The sequence below is a fragment of the Schistocerca americana genome, chromosome 6 (genome assembly GCF_021461395.2).
Source record: "Schistocerca americana isolate TAMUIC-IGC-003095 chromosome 6, iqSchAmer2.1, whole genome shotgun sequence".
NCBI classification, from domain to species: domain Eukaryota; kingdom Metazoa; phylum Arthropoda; class Insecta; order Orthoptera; family Acrididae; genus Schistocerca; species Schistocerca americana.
The window spans coordinates 496,163,486-496,186,539 of NC_060124.1; positions in this window are offsets into that span (position 1 = coordinate 496,163,486).

A 23,054-nucleotide genomic window follows, 5' to 3' on the forward strand; every position below is an offset into this window, starting at 1 on the left:
TTACAGTTAAATTCGTTTCTTCGAGGTTTTTGTCTCCTGCATTCAAACTGCCAGCTGAGTCAGTTGGTGGTTGATGGTTGGAGACACAACATTGTTGTTACATCTAAGGAAACAATTTCATAGATGATGGCCACTGTTGGAATCGTATATAAGACTGTTATTAATCTCCTCAGGTCAGTTAAGACCTGAAGATGCTGTACTGAATCACCGAAACTGGTAGCCATATAATAAATAACATATCGGAGGGACGGCTGTAGGTGTTCCATTTTATTACTGTTTTGGAAATGCTCTTCCCGAAAGGATATTGGTTCAAATGACCCTAAGCGCTATGGGACTTAACATCTGCGGTCCCCTAACATCTGAGTCCCCTAGACGTAGAACTACTTAAACCTAACTAACCTAAGAACATCACACACACCCATGCTCGAGGCAGGATTCGAACCTGTGACCGTAGCAGCTGCGCGGTTCCGGACTGAAGCGCCTAGAACCGCTCTGGCACAGCGGCCGGCTCCGAAAGGATACATTGATTAACTGATACATGTGTGTTTACACCCGGATGTGAAATTTAACGCTAATTAAGATGTGTTGTTTTCTCTGTTTTATCTTTACGTGGCCAAGAGTATTTCTTGCTAACGTGTACGCAATAATTGTTGCGAGAAATAAAATTTATTATTATATTTGCTTCTATGGGCCCGGTGGTTTCCACTCCCGGATCCTCACGCCCAGTTATCATATATTAATACTGTTACCTTAGTTGAGGGCGTGGCCATTATTGTCACCTATTTGCAAACGTAGCGCCGTTCGTTTGTCTTGTGGCGTTGCGGAGATTCTGGAGCGAGAAAATCGCCCACTGGTGGTCAATCTGGAGCTACTATATAAGACTGACATTTTAGCGGCGTGATGGCAGCGTCATGTCTGATCAGCCTAATAACCAATGATCCGACAGAAAGTGCCCGCGTCACTTCCCTATTGTGTGACACGAGGGTGCATTATTGCCGTATGTTGCAGCATCAAACGAGATAAGACACGATATTTCACTTTACCAGTGGACTCTAGCATATTGTGGCAGCTCCAGTTGCGTGCTTCTGAAATGTGACGTGAAGATATTAATGCATGTAGAGGTTTGCAGACACAAACCTGTAAACTATAAAAAAAGAAAAATTACGTAACTTCATTTGTTTCCACGTGATAATTAAATATCTATGACCACCACATGTACTACAAATAAACACACAGTGTGCCCCAGAATTCTACTCTCAGAAGTAAATTCACGGATCCTAATTTCAATTTCCTGAGACTGGAAGGAAGGAAGAAAGGAAGGAAAATTTAACTTCCTGGCGACGACGTGGTCATTAGAGATGGAGTACGAGCTAGGATTAGGGAACGATGGGGTAATATGTCAGCAATGTCCTTTGATAGAAACCATCCCAGCATCTGGCTCAAGGGAATTAGAGAAATCAGAAAATCGAAGTTTCGAAGTTTGAATGGCAGGTCGGAGATTTCAACTGGCGCCCTGCCAAAGGAGAGTCCAGCAGCCACTGTTCGATCACGTTAGGTCCTGATATATGGAATTCATAGTCGGAAAAGAATAATCCGGTAGATACGACAACTGAGTTAAGCAGTAATGTAAAGAACGTTTTTCTAAACTATTTATTTCATAAAGATCAACTTACTGAGGCAACATTGATGTTGCTGTCATACGCCTATGATGATTCCACAGGTTAGTGACGGTGAGTGCTTAATGACTCATTGTGGGAGATAGAGTGTTACTCGTTACAGGAATATGAAAACATGAATTAAATACATGATGCAGCTTGATGTTGTGGCCAGAAGACTGAACGGACCCGCAGAGCAATGTTTCGCTGCAGGAATCAGGTTCTGAAGATGAAATTTATCACCGCGGAGGAAAATGTACGAAAAGCTGAATCGTTCATACCACATGCAGTTGGAAGAGGTTCCCAACAAAAAAAAAATCGCACAGCCTAAACTGAGAATATGTTGGTTCATACGGGTGAAAATTGATCAGTAAGGGACCATCAAATGCACACGTCGCACAGTACACTGTGGAGAGTACTAGGGGAAAATCCGCCACGTCATTTCCATAATCGACGTATCTGACGAACGAACTGAAATTGCAAAACCCCAGAGTTCAATTCTGAAAGTGAGCTGAGACTATACACCTTCATTTTTAATACTTGTGATGAAGTAGTTTCTATCTGGAGTACGGTGTTTGTGTTAATGGGAAACTAAATATTGATTCCGACAATTAGTTCAGTAACTCGAACTAACCAGTTTTGATTTCCCTGGCTTGTGTATAATTCTTACCTGTCGAGTTGGGGCCTCTGTAGACATGGTAAGGTATGCTTCTGTTTCTACAAATAGTCAGTACATACGCTGTATTCCTTCTCCCTCCTTAATATCATGGCGTTAATACGATGTTTCTGTCTATTCTTTAAAACTTAATGGCTATTCGTATAAATTACATGTCAAGCTGTAAACAGTCAAGAACCACACACTCTGTGTCATTCAGGATGATAACTGAAAGTCACTTACATACAAGCTGCCGCTGATACCAGAATAAGGCAAGGATATCAAAGCTCGCAGTGTGAGTTTCAGATATCACTTTGAGGCGTGCGTTATGCGATATCCGGTAAATGTGTAGATAACTCTGCGCAAGAAATTGTTTTTATTTCAGTTGAAGGCAAGAAGTTGAAAAATGATGCTGTTCTGAAGTCAGAGGCAGAAGCAGTGACGTTCTGACGTTCACGACAAAAGAAACGATAAGCCATTTATCTCGCGCCAAACGAAAGGCCATCATCATCTTATTCCTGTGAAATATTTTAGACGTCGTTGTGATGGGCTGTGGAATCATACAGACAGACGCAAGGGAGAAGAGAGAGAGAGAGAGAGAGAGAGGGGGAGGAGGGAGGGAGGGAGAGAGGGAGCGAGGGAGGGTGGGAGGTAGGGAGGGAGGGAGGGACGGACGGAGGGAGATAGCGGCCTTATCGCAGTTCATTAAGAGCTTTCATCTAGTACCCAACACGCACATTTCCAGCACAAACTTTCAGTTTACCCGCCGACCTGTTCAGAAATACCCAACGATCTCCGAATTTGATTAAATACTGTCCACAAAAACGTGGGGAAACATAAACTGATTGGTTACTTATTGAAAGGCACATTTACTGTAATCGCCTGAAACAAATGAAGGGCTTATTTCAATAGTCCATTTTTGTCTATATTGAGATACAGAGCCCTAAAGTTAAATGAGCGCTGAAAAATCTGCAGTTGAGATACCAGAAATATTCAAACATATGACTTCTTACAAGAGATGAACCTTTCTTCCTGTTTGTTTGGATTATTAATTTCAGAAGCATTATAGGCAGGAAAGTGAAGGTTATGGACTTGTACCTCTATTGAAATAAGCCCTTCAAATATCACTGTACTTAACCATGTTTTTACTAAACTCGTTAACACAATATATGTGAAATAAATAATGCTATTAAGCAAGTAATGCTCCGTAACGAATCTATAGAAGTCACCCATGACGAAAATGTCATTGGAAAAATTAAGACAGGCCGAGAACATCATATTACGAATAGTAATGTGGGAAGTGAATGGTACAGATGGCGATATTCAACAATGTATTGCCTTTAGTTAATGGCGCAGTTTTTAGTTATCGAAAGAGAAATACTCCTAACTTATATTGCATTTACTGCAGATATTGCAGTAGCAAATATAACTGAAATATGTGATTTTATAGGCGTTGTTATACTATATTCTGGAATACATTTTTTTTATATAACTAGTCATACATTTCTCTAATTTATCATATTATAGTAGTTCTAAATAAGCTACATCTTTCACCTTGAAGGGGGAAAATGATTCTTCCCTTTCCAATGCAATAATTAGTGTTTGTGTTGTTCTTAGCCTTTCCCAGAGGCACTGCGTTATACATATCTTCCACTCAGGAACAGTCACATGTTAAACACATTCCCAGCTCAGGAGTCACATAAATTCAGTAGGAGTCCGTTATCGGAGTTTCTTGCTTCGCTCGTCGGTGTTGAGGTAACACGTGTTTTCTTTCTGCGATTTCGAAGAACACCTTCTAATTGTAAAAGTCTCAAAGGGCGCTACCTGACTACAGCGAATAAGAGGAAATGGTTATTCTGTCACGGTTGGGTTTAAAAGCATTCGGAGAATCGAATGTGAATGTTAATAATACTAATGCTACAGTGATTATTTCAGTGTCCATACACATACGGTCATCCGTCCGTTGTGGCCGAGTGGTTCTAGGCGCTTCAGTCCGGAACCGCGCTGCTTCTACGGCCGTAGGTTCGAATCCTGCCTCGGGCGTGGATGTGTGTGCTGTCGTTAGGTTAGATAGGTTTAGGTAGTTCTAAGTCTAGGGGACTGATGACCTCAGATGTTCAGTCCCATAGTGCTCAGAGCCATTTGAACCATCTGAACACACGGTCACAGAGATTCGCAGACACAAGTGATTTGTGAACACAAGCGGTTCACGGAAGGATTTACCGTGGTCAAAGGGATGAGTTGGCGCTTCCCTGTCCCTCCCACGCCATCTCTCGGTACACTGTGCCTGTCCCCCGCCCCTCGAAAGCTTTGTAAATGTCGCGCACGTGGAAACACAGACCCCTGTGCTTACGTTACTTCCGTAGCATCGGCAGGACATGACGGTATTTATTACGAACAACGCCAATTGTTCAAATAATAGTCCGTCTCACAGTCTATAAAGAAGCAGAAAGCTTTTAATTGCGTAAGAATACGACTGAAATAGCGTTATATGCATCCATTACTGTCCTCGTACAACACATTTAACAAAAAATAGCATTTGAGTATAAAGCTGTTAGGTACCACTCGTTTATGCAATAGCAGTTCATGTAACATTTCATAATATGATTTACAATTAATTCTTGGGGTTACTGTTTCATTTAACTGCTAAGGCGGGTTTCAGCTTGTCGAGTTAAGCACAGTAGTATTCCACATTGCAGCTATGGAAAATTGCTTCCACCTCGAACATTTTCCAAAAAAACTTACAGTTTGTTAATCGCGCGAAATTACCACATATCATTGAGAAAGTACATCCAGTTACATCAATAGTTACGCGCCCTTTGGAATCTAAATCTGTATATATTTTAGACTTTTATCCCTATTTGTTTATATTTCCATATTACTCTACGGTAGCATCGATCTTCATGCCACTCAAATATTAATCACAAAACACAAAGCTAAACTGTTTATTTAGTTTCCTTTAATCAACTAAGAACATTATTAAATGACACATATAATTGCTCAGAAGCATTTTACGAGAGTAATACCACAGGTGGTTGCTTATATTACAATACAAAACGTGACTCAAATGACCTTACTGTCAGTAGAAACTAAAGTTACTCCTAATCCTCAATCTGCTGAAATTTCCTATTTAATTGCTTACCATGTTTTATCCATCCGTTCTTTCCCGTGGCATAGTTAAAGATTTTTCATACGCCCCAAGAGACACTGGATTTCATTGAGCGCACTAAAGTGCTGTATACAGTATTTCCATTTTTTTTTTTTTTTATACTCACGGTTCGTAAAACAGCAACAAATGCTTAATCGTTCCTCGACAACTTGAAATAACATAAGCATATGGAAATATTGACTTAATCATTGATCGTGTGATAGTGGCTTCAGTACCGACGATAGAATATTGTCAGTAAACACTAAATGTGTGAAGGACCTTTATGTACTGGCGATGTCGGGAAAGACGCGGGCATGACGGCCTGGAAGTGGGGATTTGCGGAAACAGCGAACCCGATAAAGATCCGGGTGCCAAAAGCACCTACAACATGCAGTGTCCACAAAGTTCTGGCAAACCCTGCTGCCCACATATTTCTATGTCCGCATTTCTCTGGCATTCGCATGACCAAGTTGAAACCACGCAAATTTACTGAATGCCATTTATTGATCATGATGAAAATCACAGATGTTACCGATTTTATTTTATGCGTAGTTGCCTCAAGCACAGTAAGTTAAAGAAATTCACTGCGTTTGTGAGATGAGCCTGCATCCGCTTTTAGTACTATTGCATGGAAGGGGAACAGAAGATATCAGTGTCATTTGATTTAATAACTTTGCAATAATTTTTTGCATGTTACTTCCCTGTCAGGAATGTTGTTGCACAGTTTTCACTAGAAATAAACTGTCGTGACACGCAAGCAGGTGAAGTGTATGGGCCTCTGTTTATTTTACCTCACCCTCCTGGGTAGCGGTTTTTGTTGTTGAATAGGAAATCTTACAAAACTGATCAGCAGGTTGAAATTTTCCCTGTCCTCTCTTCTGTGACATGAAGTTTTCTCAATTCCCTACTTGTCGTTTCCAGCCATCCCATGTAGCTTTTTAATTTGAAGATAAAGTTAAAAATTTTCTTCTTTAGCCTGTTCTCATTCATTCTGCAAAAATGACCGTGAAACTTTAATCTCATCTTCCTCATTGTGTCTGTTATAGTTCCTATGACACTGTACAGATCTTCATCTCTGTTTTTCTTCCAGGGTTTATCTTTGTGTTTTTTTGGGTTATATATGCATGGTATATTATGTTTATAATACCACATATTTACTTTTAACATGATCTGTAATAATTTATAGACGACTCAGAGGCAGTCCGTACAAGCCACGGGTTTCCACGACGGATAGCTATCAGATCTACTTGCTGAAATTTGGAGCGATGTAAGAAAGATCAAGCAGCAGCTGTGGTACTGTTCCTACTAGCCGTTTGGTGGGTCACAGTAATAAGTGGGTGTAAAATGTAATGTCTCGTTATTATTTCTCTTGTTGTCTCAGTTGTTATCGTTGTTGTAACATCACTTCGTCCCCAGTCTATTTGGCTACTGCGACTCCTATACGTTGGCAGCAGTCTACGAGGTGCCGCAGATATTTCTGTGTGAACAGAGGCGCAGCTCCCAAAACACGGTATAGTCACGCAAACATTTAAATATTACAACTTCTGAGATAACTACACATGGCTATGTCTAAAACACTGATTTATTCAGTAACACTAATACTCTACTTTCATGTGATCGTTGTGCAAATACTCCTAGCCTGTGTCACTGTCTCTTTCAGATAGAGCCGTTCCCACGTCTTCCTTACTGTTTAATTTATCGGTGTGAAAGTTGGAGTGTTCCTAGTGACACATACTGCGACGAACATGCAAACAGCGCAAATGGTATCACGCGAATTGTTGCATGTGGAGGACTACATTGACCAGTTCCCAATGAGAAAGAACAGCATACCTGAAAGTTGCCTGATTTATCATTATGAGGTTTGCGTACCTCGTGTCATGTAAAGCTACCCCGATGTCCCAGTTGGTCTTGTTGTCCACCTGTCCGGACTCCACACGAGTATTCAGTCGACTATGAATAACTGGATGGCAAGCGGTAAATCTCAAGCTACTTTAATGAAAATCTCGAAATAACTGAATTCTAACTTGATTTTAATAGAAAAATCAAGAGAAGGGGAAACAGCCTTTAGAACCAGTGTAAGGGTAATACCTCAATGAAGTTACGCGGATTATATTCATCACATATCGAGAACCATTTCAAGTTCCTAAAATTACCTCCAAACGGATTAAATGACAGCCTGAAGCCACACTTCCGCAAGTTCGTATAGAAATGTTTTCCGAGGCACTTTTAACGCACCAGGTCACTTTTATGCAAGACCATATTCATATCATTGCACATACTTCATGCCTCTCCAGAAACTAGCCCGAGACTGTGTCGTATACGTTTATTGAAGTTGACGAATAAGTTAACGTAATTTTAACAGAAATAAATATTCACTCTTAGCGAGTGCGTGTTATCAGCCTGAATACTAGTCAAAAGCGTCTAATAAGCTAGCTTTGGCGTTTTGCACGTGCCTGCCTACACAGGATGCGTTTCCGATTGCTCGGTTTAGTCATCCAGTGACTGACAGTCTTAAGTGGGGAGGGGGGGGGGGGGTTGGACGTGATAGGGATCCACTTGGAGGAGGAGAGGCACCATAAGACGTTTTAATTTCCACTGTCTATACTTTTATGAATAATTTCATAAAACTTCGTCAGCATGACCAGGAAGGATTCAGGATTCACACTCATACCAGTTCAAAATCATAAGAAATATTTTTTTTTTATATGTGAAATTTCATCACTTTTTCACACACTATTGGCTTCATTTGTTGATATAGGTACACTTTTCTTCATAAGTAAGAGAGATTCTTCGATTAATTTTGTACAACATACAAACCATACTTACAGGTGTATGAAACTTTAGAATTTAATTCATGAAAAAAATGAGTTAGCTGTTACACTTTAAACTTCGTGTTTAGAAAAAACTCAAATTTTATATTTAATTATCTCTATTTTTACCACAGTTTTTAATAGAATTGGAAAATTATAGACTTTCATTCACCTGTAAGTATTGAATGTTAGGCTCCATAAGGTTCCCTTTCTGTGCAGCGACCGTGGCATATAAAGCTATAAAGAATGTAGCAACCAGTCGTGGAAATAATTTATTTATCTGGTTGGAACCGGAGACCAGTCGAAATCGATTTGCAACAAGATAAATAAATTATGTTTCCGCGACTGGTTGCTACAATCTTTATGATTTTAACCTGTAAATATGTTTTGTATGCTGCGCCAAATTCATCGAAGAATCTCTTTTACTTACGACGAAAAGTGTACCAACAGCAACAAATGCAGCCAACAGCAAGTGAAAAAAAGATGAAGTTTTACATGTAAAAAAAATATTTTGTTATGTTTTTGAGCTTCAACTGCTACGAGTATGAATCCTGAATGCTTCCTGGTCATGCTGACAAGGTTTTATGGATTGATTTGTAAAAGTATAGACACTGGAAATTAAAATGACCTTTGGAGCCTCTCGTGCTCAAAATCCTGCTGCGTCCTACCTCCCTTAACAAAAAATCTGATTAAAATGTGAACTTGATTTTGAAGTTACTGAAGCCATGGTTAATCAGCTAGATAATCTCGATAGTCAAGTTTGAATTTTATGTAAACATTTAAATTGCTAATATTAATAAGCAAAATTATGCGTTTGCCGCCAAGCTTACAGTCAGAAACACCATATTCCCTGTTCACTCTGGTATGGCACGGCTCCTGTCCTCGCCTACATTCTCTCACTCCGTGATCATCTGTCGTTTAATGGCATGGGGATTGCTACTGATCCTAACTGCTTGCTTTCGTATGTAGCATGAATGCCACGCAGCGACAAAGTCCAACGAGGTACTACGACTAACTTCTTCCCGACGTAGACAGTGCTCCATGGAGATGTCTTGCGTTGGCACCGGGCTATTGATATCCCGCTGGATTCGTTGTCCGTGTGAGTCACTGTTCCTTTGGGGAACAGGTCAGTTCTTCTCAGCACGTGACCTGCAGTGACACCGCTGATCCCAATGGAACCGGAGCTCCTCACTAAGTATCGGACCGCAGCTTGTATCTTCGTCCGTGCAATGATACGAAACTGCACATTACTTGACCCACGCTACCGAGAGAGATAACGCGCTACGCAAAAATAATTCATATTATACTGGTGACCTTTATTTTAGGCCGCTCGAAATACTAGCTGTCTCGTTCAGCCTGGCGTGTCGGGCAACCCGCACAACCGGCGTACCTGGAGGGATAGCTACTTCGCAGTGGTGGTGCGACTACGTGACTCGCGTTCTCAACAATAATAATGACGATGTAAGTGAGAGCTATTGTCAACCGTTGGATGAAGTATATAGCCTAAGTAGATTGTGACCCAAGAAGTTTATCTTAATCGAAGGATGCAGAGAGATGCACTGATTTATCATGCTGCATTAATTAAATAATTTTTTTGTTAAACGCTTCCGAATGTTACACTGAAGTAACGTATTACGTTTAAGAAATATGAGAGCATGTTGCTGAACAGAGGCCGCACAGCTGGGTAGTGCCAGGAGTCACACCTTACCTTCTTTCCTCGGAATTCCAAAATGCGAACTCTATCTCTAGTGACCTCGTCGTCGACGGAACGCTGCAGCCTAATCTTTCTTACTTTTATGACACACATTGATTTGGAAGAAGTGGAATTTTGAAGGATCAGTAAGTGGAATAAAATCTCCTCTGAGTGACTGTCATACCTTATTCCCTTAGTATAAAATATGGCAGCTACGTTTCTTTAAGTTTTAAGCCTCTTCGTTTCGATCAAACAAAGCTGTTACTTGTTTCAACTGTTCTCTTGGATTTAGTAAAAATCTTCCACACTTTCGAGTGACTTCTGCAGTGAATCCCAAGTCTTCGATAAATTCAAAGAATGGCATGATAGAAACTAGGCTACTGGTTTAAACGACTACTTTATTAGGGGCTACTGGCTACTTTCGACCGTATGCACAGTTTAAAGTGAAAATGTACTGGACTTTGCCAAAGATGGACACAACCTAGAAATAAGCATCCACAAATCACTCACCCACCACAGTTGACAGTCGTGAATCTTGAAGCACATTGAAAAGCCTAGTTTCTTGAATTATTCTAGCGTACTGACAAGCACAAAGACGTGTGTCCTTGTCGCTCACTAAGAACATCACAATAACCTCCATCTCACTCTTTGAATTTTTTACTGAAATTTGATGTCGAATATCAGTTTTCTATTGTTTTAGAATTTCGCTTCAGATGAGGAAACTCCAGTGAGAATTAGTTGAAATATCCTCCATTTTGTCTTTCAGGTTAACAGAATACCATTTCCGATTCGCTATGTCTTCAGACTTCAAAGATTTTCTTGTTAGATTCTTTATTCTCGACCAACGACATTTTTCAGCTTTTTATCTACAAAACGGATATAAAGTTGACCTTCTCTGTTCCTGCTGTAGTACAGAATTTATTAATTGAATTAGTATACAGAAACCAAAACATATTTGTTGAAAATGTTTGAGTATCCTATTAGAAAGAGATGTTGGTGATTCAGCTTTTTTCTAACGAGACAAGTATACAGCCTACCAAAAATCAGAAGAAGAAGTTAATTTAATTAAAAAAGTATTTTCATCACTGGGCTGTGTAATTTACACATGCGCTTACAAAGAAAATATATCTTCATCTTATATCCTGTGGTCTGAGTCGCTATACGGAAGGAGTAATAAAGTCTTCCTAAATTAAAGCACTTCCTGTGAAGATACATAGTACGGGAAAGTTCATTTTAGACAACGTACGATAAACGACTATACACAGAGTTAAAGAGTACACTTCATGCTACACAATATCGTAGCCCATCCGAATGACGAGATACGCTGCATTACATCACGAGCCTTTCATTCATTATGGTTAGCATTCCTTGATCTCTATATTAGTGGGGGTCATGTTCACTTTTTCTGCGGTCGGTTCACTTTACTGAAAGTTGTCTGCTAGTTATTATAGGGGGCGACCAAAAAGTTTCCATTCGAATGCCACCCGAACCCGTTGCCTATAAGTCGGTACTTATATACCCACATGTAAGTGCGTTGCATATATGCCGCAGCAACGTCATCAAGCAGAAAATTTTTATCGACACTTACATAATTAGAATGCTTATTATAGCTTATCACAATGTGTCCTCGACCGCATGTTTTGCCAGAGGTACGTGTCATTTTTGTGGTCCATCGTAACGCTTAACAACTGCATTTGAAAGTCGCATTACTAACTACCTTCAAAATTAGCAAAAGTGAACACTTTTATTCGGCGAAGGAAGCAGTCACCCAAATGCAACGGTCGCGCTCGGTAGTTAGCAACCTCGCAATCACCTCCCCCTCCCAACATCGGCACCAGCTTCCGGTGCTTGAATATTCAATAAGGGCCCATAAGGCCTAAGCCAATTCCTTAGTCGGGTGCGGCAAGGAGGCGCTATATTACGACGTGTAATCCCCCACGTCGGCACTGCCGAATTCTGCTAGAACGCAGTGCAAAACACCGCCTGCAAAACAGCGGAAAGCAGACGCGCGCACTGGGGAACGAATGTCCAACTCTTGTGGCACGTGGAAGGGGTGGGTCAGTCGGAAGCTGTCGGGTTAAGGGGAGGGGGAGGGATGGCCAGCGGCTCTGGAGACAGCACTTGCTCCCCCAACTCGATCGGCCGGACTTGGGATTGCTCTGGGAGGGGACGAGGCCGCGTTCCCAACTGCGACAGGCATTAGCGCCCGCAAGTTATATTGCGTCGTTCTGTTCGAGGCTACCGCCTCGTCCCTCTGGGAGACGAGTTTCCCCATTTGTGAAATATATTTCATTTTGCTTGGAATCAATTTTCGAAGAAATTCGAAAGCCGTTTGTGCTGCTGGAAAACAGTTCTGATTTATAAGTTATGCGTCGGCGGCTTTTTTCGTCGTGGTAAAGAAATACGTACCCGTGTGTGTAAGGAATTGAATTTCGGAAATGCTTTGCACACCAAACACACAATATACATATATATAAGTGTAAAAAAAGGAAGGCACATTACGTTTATATACCAAACCCAACTCTCAACGATTTCTGTTGGCATCTTTCTTAAATTTTAGTAACGTAGTAAACCATTATTACCTAGTTGGTTTCGAACAAGGAGTCATTCTGCTCGATAGGACTCTTCTTTTGAGTCCTTTTTTACCCTTCCTTCACAGTGAATGAGGGCTTGTCTTTATTGTGATTTCCGTTTTAAATGATTAAATGATTTTCTTGTTTAATTTGTTGTTGTAATAGTTGCTATTGTTTCTCTTGTTGTTGACGATAATGGTGGCGTGTTTTCAATGGGAGTCAAGATCACGTGCCATTGTGAGCACTTTTGATCTCGAAAAGCGTCAGTTGGCGTTAAACCTGATTGTGGAGAGGTTTTAGATCTAGTCCCCCTCCTGCCACCAGATTCAGAGCCAGCGCAATAACAAGCATCAGTAAGTAAGTCAACACAAGTGGATATCATTTTTCGAAACTTCAAACTTGTTCGTAACATAACCTATCCACATCAAACATTTCTGATATTCTGTAACCATCTCTCAATTGCAATCGTAGATCTCGCACAACGTTTCGTTACCTTACAGATTATCCGTTATCAGGATTGGATGATTTACGGTGAGAAATCAACTATTCTGAAACTCACTTCACTATCATTAAGGATGTATATTTTACGTGCGAAATACATGTGGATAACGCCACGGTTCTGAATAAGATGCATCATCATGGGTCGGGGATGTAATTTACTTACTGACCTTCCTCACGTCTCATTCTGAGGGCGTGTAGAAGGCGTATTCTGGTTCTAGTATATTTTTTCCGTGAATTTTTAATATGTATCTTTAGTTACAAAACTCTGTTCAGAATACGGCTTGGATATTAACATGTGCCAGACATCTATTATAAACCTGCAACATTGGGTTCGGAAACATTTGTTGATGACTTTGGCTTTTAAACGCTACTACCGTTACTCAGATGTGATAAAATATTCATTGGTCAGGGAACTACTGAAAATATTTTATCTTATATCGTAACAAACGTGGATGAATAGCTTCAGAATTTCTCGAATGTGTGTTGTACAACGTAAACTACCTCTAAACACATTAAGAATTTTTTTTTCGTGTTGAGCCAGTGCTTGAAGGTTTCTGGACGTTGAACATAGTCCTGATGAGAGAAATACATGATCTTTTAATCTGACTGCCAGAATGAGCTGTCCTATATTGATTTCCTACTGTGAAAAAGTAAATCTCAGTGACAACGATCGATCACTTAATTCAACCGTGTCCTTGCGCCCTGCCGCATTTTGTCGAAACACTTGCTTCACCCTTTTGGTATTTCAACACACCTAGCCAGTATTACTTGATTTTTAACATTTAGGCGTATTATTCTGGAGACCATCATATCTCCTGGTTGTAACTAAACTGCAGATGTCCAGTGTGGGCTGTAATTATCGTACGGAAGGGAAATTTGGTAGATATTTCTAGAAAATAATTAGTTCTAGTTTTGGCAACCGGGTGAAAATCTGCGGCCGTGAATGCAAAAAAGACTTACTAATAATATTTCTATATGTAATGGATTAGGAACGTGACGTTGGCAGAAAAGATCAAACAAGTGAAAAAAAATGTTGAAATGCCTCTGAGCACTATGGGACTTAACAGCTATGGTCATCAGTCCCCTAGAACTTAGAACTACGTAAACCTAACTAACCTAAGGACATTACACGACATCCAGTCATCACGAGGCAGAGAAAATCCATGACCCCGACGGGAATCGAACCCGGGAACCCGGGCACGGGAAGCGAGAACGCTACCGCACGACCACGAGCTGCGGACCAAACAAGTGAAAGAGGTGTAATATTGATTTGATTATTATCTGCAGTTTCCACAGTTTGTTCTTTATGAGCACCGTAGGAATCTTTGAGATGCTGTACAACACTAAATTTCCACCTGGTGGCTAAAATTGGAACTAATTTTTTCGAGCGTAAATCGGGGGTGCATTAACCCATTAGCATATGTAGCAAGTTCCGCGCCCATACGATACTTACAACTGACACTACTGTTGTAAAATTACTATGTATGATAATACAGTGACTGCTAGTACAAAAGGTTCTTTGAAATCGGAAGTTAAATGCTGGCTTAACTGTTACACATTTAAAGTAATGCTACCTCTGCTCTGGCGACGTTATGCCAAAATGTATTAAAGATACACGTTCATTTGACTACGAAGCTGGCTTACATTCGAATCAAAATCTGATATTAAACTTCCTGGCAGATTAAAACTGTGTACCGGGCCGAGACTCGAACTCGGGATCTTTGCCTTTTGCGGGCAAGTGCTCTGTAATTGTCTGTTGCCGTTCTTTTCGTATGACTCTCATAAAAGTTATGTATTGTAGTTACATTCAGAAAAGATAGTAAAGTGTCGTGCAGTCTGAATTAGTTGTCGCCCTATAGCAAACAAACAGTAATATTTTGTCTTATCCGCCTACTCGATACTCCCAATCACTTGTGATTATACAGCGATACTATAAGGCATCTCGGACGTTCTTTTCGAACGACTACTCACTGTCCACCAGCGGAGACTCTTATTTCATGGACTCCACCTATAACTGCCAAAGGGACATCGTCAGTATGTCAGCACATGTGTGCTAACCATTGTGACTGATCGGCCGCATCATTGACGAACCAGAATAAGAGTGCTCTGGCCACGAAATACACAGTCTGCGGCATACCGTCAAGTTAGCGACGAGGTCTCACAATGTCTTGTTCCTTCAGGTTCCTTAACTCGCAGCGAAACGTGACTTCCGCTGCTGTTGACGGGATTGCGTATATTCTATTTCTTATTCTTGGCCAAGTTCTGTTGAAAGTGGGAAGCCGCAAGCAAGTGATTTTAAGTCCTGTCTTTGTGACCAGACTTATTTAATACGTTTAAAACAGTATATAGATCATAGCATAGGAACTTCGCAAATACTAGGCAAAGTAGTGTCGTATTAGCAAAAAGTATATTATGGTCCTTAGAAGTACCATATACAATATGTAATGGTGTGTTTTCGTATACCACTTAGCCAATACGAGCGCTGGAGAATGGCTCCTTCTGCCCCAAAATGGCGTGTACGGAAGTTGCGAGATTGGATCTTTCAGTAACGTAGCGAGTCCATAGTCAAGAATGCTTGCTCAATGAAACATTTTCCTCATTACACGATCGTTTCATACTGCAGGTTGACGACTGCATCGTAGTGCTGATCCTGGCTGGCGGCAACGGGTGAGTCCCCTGAGACAGCCTTATGCTGTGTCACTGAAACATCAGCTGGCGGAGACGTGGCCTTGCTGACGCAAAACAGCTGCTCCATTTGCAGCAAGGATGGTTAGACTGCTGCAGGCGAGCGAATCCCGATGACAGGGTTGTGCTGTCAACCAGTCGAACCCAGGACCTACTGGAGAGTGAATGGAGTGCCAGGTGATTGCATCCTGGGGGGGGGGATGGTAGCTGACGGTTGATGCCAAAATAACCAAGGTGAGCTGATACCTCATAGATCAGCGGCTTTGTCTAGTTACTGATGCTACACGGTGATGCTGTAACTGCTTGGTTCAACATTCGGCTGATGTTAGGCCCACAGACTGCGCCCCACGAATGCACGGCCTCAGTGGAACTGCTGTTAATAGCTCATCGGCTACTGACGGAACCACAACTGCACTCACTCTTGCACGTCCTCGTCCGACTGAAACGGACGTCGACGAACGCCTTCCTACAGGTCTCCAAAGATGTGAAAATCACACGGTGAAAGATCTGGGCAGTACGCAGGATGTTGCGTGTTTCCCAAAAAATCGCTAGTGCGTAGCCTGCGTCCCACTGGCAGAACGCAGGCCTGGGTAGTGGTTCATCAGCATTGATGCGGCCGACGGAATTCCAGGACGTTTTGACAACATGGCGCTTCACAATTACTACACAGTACGTTCTGAGAAAAGCAGGGGTAAGTTATAGGGAGAGACGGGTAATATACAATATGTACAAAAACCAAGAGGGAGTAATAAGAGTGGGCAACGAAGAACGAAGTACTCGGATTAAGAAGGGTGTAAGAGACGGATATAGCCTACGCCGCTACTGTTCGAAGCATTGATGGAAATAAAAGAAAGATTTAGGAGATGAAATAATATGTATGATACGATTCGCTTATGGTATTGCTGTACTGAGTGAAACTGAAGAAGAATTACATGATCTGCTGAATGGAATGAACAGCCTATTGAGTACAGAGTATGGATTGAGAGTAAATGGAAGAAAGACGAAGGTACTGAGAAGTAGCAGAAATGAGAACAGCGAGAAACTTAGTATCTGAATTGATGGTCACGAAGTAGATGAAGTTAAAGAATTCTACTACTTAGGCAACAAACTATCCAGTGACCGATGGAGAAAGAAGGAAATCAAAAGCAGACTAGCACTGGCAAAATGGGCATTCCTGGTCAAGAGAAGTCAGCTAGTATCACACATTGACCTTAATTTGCGGAAGAAATTTCTGAGAATATACGTTTGGAGCATTGCATTGTATGCTAGCGAAACATGGACTGTGGGAGTCGAAGAATATGAGATGTGGTGCTACAGACAAATGTTGAAAAAATGGTTCAAATGGCTCTGAGCACTATGGGACTTAACATCTATGGTCATCAGTCCCCTAGAACTTAGAACTACTTAAACCTAACTAACCTAAGGACAGCACACAACACCCAGCCATCACGAGGCAGAGAAAATCCCTGACCCCGCCGGGAATCGAACCCGGGAACCCGGGCGTGGGAAGTGAGAACGCTACCGCACGACCACGAGATGCGGGCACAAATGTTGAAAATTAGATGGACTGATAAGGTAAGAAATGATGAGGTTCCACGTAGAATCGAAGAGGAAAGAATGTGTGGTAGACGCTGATAAGGAGAAGGTACAGGATGACAGGACAACTATTAAGACATCAGAGAATGACTATCAGATGGCAAAAACTGCGGAGGATGACAGAGGTTAGAATACACCCAGCAAATATTTGAGGATGTAGATATGAAGGAGGGTCATCGAAGATGCATGACCTCACTTGGTGCCACCATTTCGAGTCAGAGGGCAAACAACAAAGCCGACAATGCGAACATCCCACATCTTCCCCGCCAGTGAAATACAAAGCTATTCAGACAATTTGCGGTAAATTGCACGACATCGCTTGCGCTCCTCACTTCAATGAAAATCGGACGAAGGCTACCCTGAAGGGATTTGGTTGGGTAACAGCTAAACATTCACTGTACAGCCACGGACCATTTAACATGAGATTTTCACATCTTTGGCAACCTGAAGAAAGACATGCGTGAATGTCGGTGTTAGGCGGACGACGATGTGCAAGAGCGAGTGTGGTTGAGGATCCATTAGCGGCCAATCGCGTTCTCCGAAGCACGAATTGGTCATCTCGTCACCGAATGGGATAAATGTCTTCACGTGTGTGGTGATTGTTTTTGAATAAAACCTTCCATGCACCCGATGTGGAGGGTATTCGTTTTCCGTTTAACTACTCCTTACAGTCATTGGGTTGTGGAGCACTAAGTCAGCATTATTGCAGTGTTACCTGCAGAATTATGTAGTGTCTGGCCTGCATACGTCTTGAATGAGTGCGACTACTTGCCTGAGGCCTAAGCCCGAACAATAACTACAGTTATGCTGTACACTTATTGTATAATATTAAATATGGCGTAGGGTGCTTACCAAATTTGAATATAAGAACAAATCGGGCAGAGACTTCCCACATAGTAGAATAAAAATTAAGCAGTCCAAAGATAGTAGGTGAATTCGATATTGAGGCCGGCGACCCAGCGAATGGATACAGGCGAGAGATTATCCAATGGCGGTGGGACATCTGACATTAGCAGTAACGTCACTAATCTCGAAGCCCTCTTGCACTTCCACATTGGTGCTACCATCATTAAATTACCACGGCTCACAATTAATATAACGATTTAAATAATTCCTTATATTATTATCAATTTTCCCTGTTCTTACGAACATCAGTGAGAAGTTGTACCAATATGGAGTGCAAGGCTCGGATCCAAGTGGCGTACCTGCGGATTGTGACGCTGGCAGTTTCCATGAGTTCTGTCTAGACTTGTATCGAAAACCAGTCTACTAGCCATAGGAGAACCACCTTTGGAGAGCTATCTCACTGCATGCTTTTGAAGCAAATGCTGAAGGAAGAACTTCGTGATGTTAAGTTTACAGGGTCTGGCGCCTTTGGACAAATATAACTGCCTACGCTCTTTTGATGCTTTGATGGATATTTGTTACTACAGCCAGTAACGGTGTATTGGAAAAAAACGGGGGAAACACGTTCATAGTAAGCAACAGCGTTATTTTGTTTGCAGATGATCAAATAACCTTAGTGGGCGCAGAACGTAAACTACAGAGAGCTATTTGGTTCTTGCACAAGGTAGCAAATGATTGTAATGTGACAATATCGCAAAGTAAGACTAAGATAATGGCATTCCATTGTAAGGTGCATTTATGAGCAAAAATAATAATGACGAATAGCAGCTAACGCAAATAAATACTTTTAAATATCTGGGATGTTGGGTCTCATATATCGCACAATGATCCAGAATGCAAACTGCCAAAGTTCCAGCAGTTAGTTGGCACTTTAGATCACTCTTTTCTCAAAAAAGTTAGAAGAGAGACAGTACTAAAGTTTTGGCAGTACCAGTTCTATTGTGTGGGTCAGAAACTTCGGCTCTAACAGCCAGTCACACGGCTGAAGCAGCAAAGGTTAGACTCCTAAAACCTACAAACTCATAGATCGGATAGTGAAATAGGGAATGAAATAGGTGTCAAAACCATACTTCAGAAAATAGGGGTCTAGAGAAAGAAATGCCATGAACACATTCTAAGGATGCTAGAACAACGAATATGTAAAACAATATTTAAATATAAACCTGAAGGAAAAAGGAATGTTAGGCCTCCTAAGAAGAGATAAACTGCAAGCTGCAATCTACTTGATATTGGAACAGGCAAGGATGCCTAAATCCTTAGCTTGATATGGTGGTGGTGGTGGTGGTTGTGGTGGTGGTGATGCCTGAGAACCAGTAAGATGACGGGTAATTTTGATTTAAGGTCTCATAGACGACGAAGACGTCACAGGTGGAAAACAACCTCCCACTAAGGAGAAAAGTGGAAATACAGTGTGATTATAATTAAAGTTAAACTTTCAAAACGTCGCGGAAATAACACCGCTGGTCAAAATGACGTCAAATTACAAAATGTAGCAAGAGATAGCGCTGTAAGCATAACAATTTGTGGTTGACTACAAATGACCAATGAATCTTACAACAATGCCGAAGGTGTAAGTTTGATGTTAAACAAACTGTACTAGCCGGTCGGGGTGGCCGAGCGGTTCTAGGCGCAACAGTCTGGAACCGCGCGACCGCTACGGTCGCAGGTTCGAATCCTGCCTGGGGCATGGATGTGTGTGATGTCCTTAGGTTAGTTAGGTTTAAGAGGTTCTAAGTTCTAGGGGACTGATGACCTCAGAAGTTAAGTCCCATAGTGCTCAGTGCCATTTGAACCATACTTAACCGTTTCCGGGTAAACCAATGAAAACAACTAGGAACGGGAAATGTGTAGCGTCGTCCTTACTAACCGTGTCAGTACGCAGTTAACTTGCGCATGGTGCAGTTGTTTACCTCAAGTCTCAGTCCGACTGTGCTTTCGGTAGTGCACGGTACTACAGTGTTGTTACGTGAGCGACGAATACAGTTTTGTGTAGTGAAAATGTCACGGATCTTCACACATGCAGAGTATGTTGACACGGTGTTTGTCTATGGTTTGGCCAGTGCGAATTCTGGAGCTGTTGTGCGAGAATACCAACAACGATTTCCGAATCGCAGAGTGCCAGATAGCAGGATATTTCACGGATTGCGTGAGCGTGGTTCGCTTCCCAGCGTAAATATTGTCTCTGAACGTAGCGTATAACAAACTGAGAACAGGCTTCAAGCAGTGGAGCGCAGCCCTACTACTAGCTCTAGAAGAATTGCTGCCCAACTTGGTATTCAACAAACACGAGTGATACGCACAGTACACGAGCACGGTCTGTGTCCCTTTCATCGGCAGAGAGTACAACATTTGCATGAAGGAGACGATGCCGGCCGGCAAGAATTCTGTCGATGAATCATTGTCAGTGATCGATTAATTCCACGTATTCCGTTCACTGATGAGTCAACATTTACCCGTAACGGAATGAACAACACGCACAACTCTCATGTATGGGCAAATGAAAATGAGCACGCTACTGTGGAGACGAATTTTCAACGACGTTTCTCAGTCAACGTGTGTTGCGGTATTATTGATGGCCAACTCATCGGTCCAGTTGTCTTAGATAACCGTGGTTGGTTGGTTGGTTTGGGGAAGGAGACCAGACTGCGTGGTCATCGGTCTCATCGGATTAGGGAAGGATGGGGAAGGAAGTCGGCCGTGCCCTTTCAGAGGAACCATCCCGGCATTTGCCTGGACTGATTTAGGGAAATCACGGAAAACCTAAATCAGGATTGCCGGACGCGGGATTGAACCGTCGTCTTCCCGAATGCGAGTCCAGTGTCTAACCACTGCGCCACCTCGCTCGGTCTTAGATAACCGTCTTACTGGGACATGGTACCTTGAGTTTCTGCAAAATGTGTTACCAGAATACGTGGAGGTAACATGAGCTCGTATGTACTTTTAGCATGACGGAGCTCCTACACATTCCGTACGGCCAGTGACCCAGCATCTCAACACAACGTACCCTGGTCGTTGGGTCGGTCGCCGTGGATTCATTGCTTGGCCACCGAGGTCACCCGATCTTATCCCATTGGATTACTGTTTGTGGGGGTGGCTGAAGAGCGTCAATCGCAGTGCGGACACAGGAGAGGAATTTCTTGCTTGTATTTTACATGCTTGTACCCAGGTAAAGGAATGCAAAGCTGAGCTCGGCGACACCACATCAGTCTAGAAGAGCAGCAACCTGGACTGAAGTTGACTCTGGACTGTTCGAATATCGTCTGCGAGGAAACGTACACAATTAAACAAACCATAACATAACAGTAATTTAATTTACCGTCACCTGAACCTTTCCCGTTCCTAGCTGTATTCATTGGTTTACCCGGAGACGGTTAAGAAAAGGGCATATGTTTATTAGAAGGTTCTTGTTCAGAATCACCGGTGGTATCACCCGTCAAAGCATATACCTTTCCTCCTGACTCGCCCTGTATATTCAGAGCTTATAAACCGTTTAAGGCCACAGAAGAAAATTTTTAAAGTAAGAAAGGTGGTAGCTTATCATGCATTCTCTGTGTTAAGCTAACACAGCTGTAGTGTAGCTCTATGAATATTGTTCTTAAACTCATTCAGTATTCCAGAATTGGAACATTTTTGAACATGTAAATGTTTTTTTCCCACTTTACGAATATGAAAATCCCGCTACAGCTGTTCGCCAGGAGAAGCATGATTCCTAATAAGGTGATGTCTAGAACGGCCATTGAGTTTATATCACTGAGGGCGGCTTCTGTTTATGCTGTACCTTCGTGATTAGTTTCTCCTTTTATGAAGACCTCGGTTGCCCTTGGAGATGGTACGATCATCGCTGCCCGCTATCCGTATTGCTTCCTGCCACTTTAGCTGTGTTAGAAGAATTATCAGCAAATGGGGCTAGTTCTGCGGACATCGCAGGACCTACTCACGTCCGACAATAATCCCTGGGTTATGACGGGATGATCCAGCTGTAGCAAGTTACGAAGTCCCCCCTTGGGAAGAAGGCATTTAGCAGAGACCGTGACGATGTTGTTGTGGTGACCAGCAACGAAAATCATAAGCCACACGACGCTTTGTAGACTTCCTTGCTTCATAGCTGGTAGTACAGGTCAAACATTTTCTCGGCATCACTTTGAGATTCCTTTTGCTTAGCATGTTAATCACAGCATATTACATCCATTCAATGTCAAGCACGCTACTTATAATGCCTATATTGATTTTGCTACCTGAATCAAATGCCACTTCTCCGACGTCAGTTCTTCCAGATCAGTAGTATCATGAAGCCAATTGTTTACATTTACGCACCACAGTGGTTTCCAGTACCTTCGCCTCCTTTTTGCATATAGTACGATTTCCTTTCGAGTGACAAGGAACTCGTTAAAAGGAAGAAAAGAAGATTATTCAAGAAGATGTGTTTAGAAATATTATCCACGCAATATAATGCTAACGAAACATTTCTCTCAACACCTAACTACACCATTCGCGTTGTAGAAAAAAAAAATGCAAAGCCCGACAACTCGTATTAAATAATCCGCACCAAGTTGCACAGAGAACTTCCGAATGAGTAAACACACATTCGTCGTCTGCCTGTGCACAAAATTGGCGTGTACGTGACTTGAAAGGTCATGCGTTGGTGGGACGCTCAGTGGCTGGATGTGAGGGATAATAAGTTGGGAGCGGTGAAGGATTCTGTCCGACCGTGGCTTACCTCCTTCCGACAACGACGCGCTGAGAAAGTAGCCCTTACACTGCTTAGAATAGGACATTGTCCGTTGACACATGGTTGTCTGTTACGTCGTGAGGAGCCACCAACGTGTCAGACA